Source organism: Zootoca vivipara, chromosome 6 (genome assembly GCF_965207765.1).
Source record: "Zootoca vivipara chromosome 6, rZooViv2.hap1.1, whole genome shotgun sequence".
Taxonomy (NCBI): Eukaryota; Metazoa; Chordata; class Lepidosauria; order Squamata; family Lacertidae; genus Zootoca; species Zootoca vivipara.
Genome location: NC_142589.1, coordinates 86,539,642 through 86,543,007, shown reverse-complemented (window position 1 = coordinate 86,543,007; position 3,366 = coordinate 86,539,642).

The following is a 3,366-nucleotide window of genomic DNA, read 5'->3' as shown; positions in this document are numbered from 1 at the left end:
GCTGGCTCGCTCCTCCCTCGCCGGCCCTCCCCTTCCGCCGGCCGGCCCGCCTGCCGAGGCCGCCTCCCTCTCGCCCGCCGCTTCCTGCCCAGCCCCGAGGCGCGCCAGAGAGTCTCTGAGCGCGCGCAGAGGGCCGCGTCGCCACCCAGCGGACAGGGCGCGCCGAGGGCTTTTAGCTCTCCCGGTTCCCAGCCTCGCAACAACAACAACAACCCTGCCAGGACGGATGGGCAGAGCCTGGAGGAGCTGCCTTCGACAGAATTGGAGTTATTGCGCTGCATCATTATCATCATCATCATCATCATCATCATCATTATTACTGTATTACAATTTATTTACAATTTATCAAAAGATCCCAGGGCGATGTACAACATTTTTTAAAAATGTTGCTGGAGCTCAGGACTGCCTGCTGCAGCCGGCTGCGGGGTCTCTAGGGTGTCAAGCTCAAGCGGAGAGTCTGAAAAGTGTGTCATTTCTATAATTCTAAAAAATTAAACCCAAAGAAAAATCACTCCTGAAATGGAGGGCCAGAAAAATTAGCTCTGCTCTTTACTCCCCCTCACACAGCTGTGTGGTTTTTAAGGGTCAACTGGTTGCTTCCTTGCTTGGGTGATTCAGCAGAAAGTGCTGAGGCCGGAGAATCTGGTAAAAAGACCTTTGGACACAGACAACACCCACCCATCTGAAACGGGAAATAATGATCCCATAGTCGCTGGTGATTGCCTGGAAGAAAGTATAACCAAAATGCAAGCTGTCTTTCTATGTTTTTGTTTGTTTCTTTCTTTAATAGAAAATAGCTCCCCAGTCTCACCTGGAGATGGGGAGACTTGAACCCAGCACCAGACAAAGCAGGGGCTGTACCGCTGAGCCTCAGCAAGAAATCAAGGCCCTCTGAAGTTTCGGGCTGCAAGTCTTTGCTGGGGAAGCCAGAGATTAAACCAAGGATCTTCTGCACGCATCCAGTTGACGCTCCGACACTGAGCCACGGCCTGTCCCCCTCTTCACACATTACCTGGCACACACCGCATTACGGACAGTCCACAGACAACCCTGTATGCCTCTAAAACGCCTGCAAGCACAAATGGGACCGCAACCACAGATGTTTTCAAACACAGGTTTAATGTTTTCTAGCGTAGAGCAAGCATGCACATTTTTAGTGCCTACCTAGAATCAAAGAATCATAGTGTTGGAAGGGACCCCGAGGGTCATCTAATCCAACCCCCTGCAGTGCAGGAAACCTTTTGCACAACGTGGGGCTCAAACCCACGGCCCTGAGATTAAGAGCGTCGTTTGGGAGGCCTGCCTCAGGTCTCATTTGCCGAAGGGGTCCTTAAGAACGGTCCAGCATAGGTCTTCTAAAAGCCAGATAGTTATTTACTTCCTTGACATCTGTCGGGAGGGCATTGGAGGGTATGGAAGGATGTTCTTAGGTGGAACAAAGCACCTGGGCAGGTGGGGCGAGATCCGGCAGCCAGAACGGATGTTGGACAAGGTCACCCAGGCCACCGTTTGGCATGGATGAAAAAGGGTTCCCCGTCTGTGAGTGTGTGCGTATAATTGCTCTGTCTCCCGGCAGCCATTCTTGCGGCGATCAATCAGGGCCTGCATTGATTGGCCTGGAGGTGTCTCCCCCTTCCAGGAGGCCAGACAAGGCCAGACGAGCCAAATGCATCCCTGGGGACTCAGGGTGGGGTTGCAGGAAGAGGCCTGTCATCCCACCACCTGGTGACAAGGCCCCCGTAGAACTCTGCTGCTCTTCCCGATACACAAACGTACAGAGTTGCACCTTATTGATTAATAATCCGATGAGAACTGTGACTCAGCAGCACAAATATAAGATGGGGGGACACCTGGCTTACTAGCAGTACATATGAAAAGGATCTAGGGGTCTTGGTGGACCACAAGCTGAACATGAGCCAACCGTGTGATGCAGCAGCAAAAAAAGCGAATGCTATTCTAGGCTGCATCAACAGAAGTCTAGTGTCCACATCAAGGGAAGTAATAGTACCACTCTGCCTTGGTCAGACCACATCTGTGTCCAGTTCTGGGTGCCATAATTTAGGAAGGATGTTGACAAGCTGGAAGGTGTGCAGAGGAGGGCAACCAAGATGATCAGGGGTCTGGAGACCAAGCCTTATGAAGAACGGTTGAAGGAGCTGAGTATGTTTAGCCTGGAAAAGAAGAGTCTGAGAGGAGATAGGAGAGCCATCTTCAACTATCTCAAGGGGTGTCATGTGGAAGAAGGAACAAGCTTGTCTTCTCCTGCTCTGGAGAATCAGTGACTTCAAGTCACACAAAAAAGGAGATTCTGACTCAACATCAGAAAGGATTTCCCGATGGTGAGAGCTGTTTGACAGTGGAACGGTTTTCCTCAGGTGGTGAAGGACTCTCCTTCCTTGGAGGATTTTAAGCCGAGGTTGGTTGGCCATCTGTCACGGATGCTTTAGCTGAGATTCCTGCGTTGCAGGGGGTTGGACTAGATGACCCACAGGGGTCCCTTGCAACTACAATTCTATGATTCCACCCAACCATAGTGCATTAGCGGCAGATTTATTCTGGACCATCCGCATATAATTCTGCTTGATTCATCATTCTTCCCCAATGCTTCCCCGATATTATTGCGCAGTTGAGGCGCTCTTGCGATATACCCCCAACAAAATCTGGAGACACTTATGAAGTGTATAAGGAAGATGGAATTAGCCATACTAGACAATAAGGGGTGGTTTTCAGGGTGGGGAGTGCACCTAACCAGTTTGCCCCATGCTCTGGGTGCACTCAAGAATGTGTTCCTTGCTTTCCCAAGCACTTTTCCTTCTGAGCTCACCCATTTCCCACAAAAACATCTGAGCCACTTCCTGGACTCTATATTTCTTCCCCCCTGGCATATATAAGTATTTGATCATCCGCCTCTCGGAGGAAAAATCCGCGGCTGGGAAACAGACGAGGTCAACAGCCTGCTGAGTCAGGGGGAAAATAAATAAATCTGGAGGCGTGGGCAGCCCAGACAAAAGGAGGGCCGGGCCAACCGTGCACCCAACGCCTCCAGAACATAAATTTTGTAGATTCCCTGTCAGCTCAACCCAGAAGCCTCTGCTTCTGCAGAGGGAGGAGGGGGAGTGACCTTGGTGCTGGCTTCAGATTCTGGAGGGAGATGTGGGCAGCCCTGAAGTCTCTTAAGACTTTAAGGTGGTGATATAAAGGTAGCCTTTGAGGAAAGGCCAGACTTTTTCTAGGGTGTGTGCATCATGGCAAAATGACATTGACACCTCCCCCTGCCCTTGGGGACACCCCTTGATGCTTCCAGTTAAAGAGGGCAGAAAATTCCTATAGGCACGTTCTTACAGACATTGCATAGCTAGATTGAAC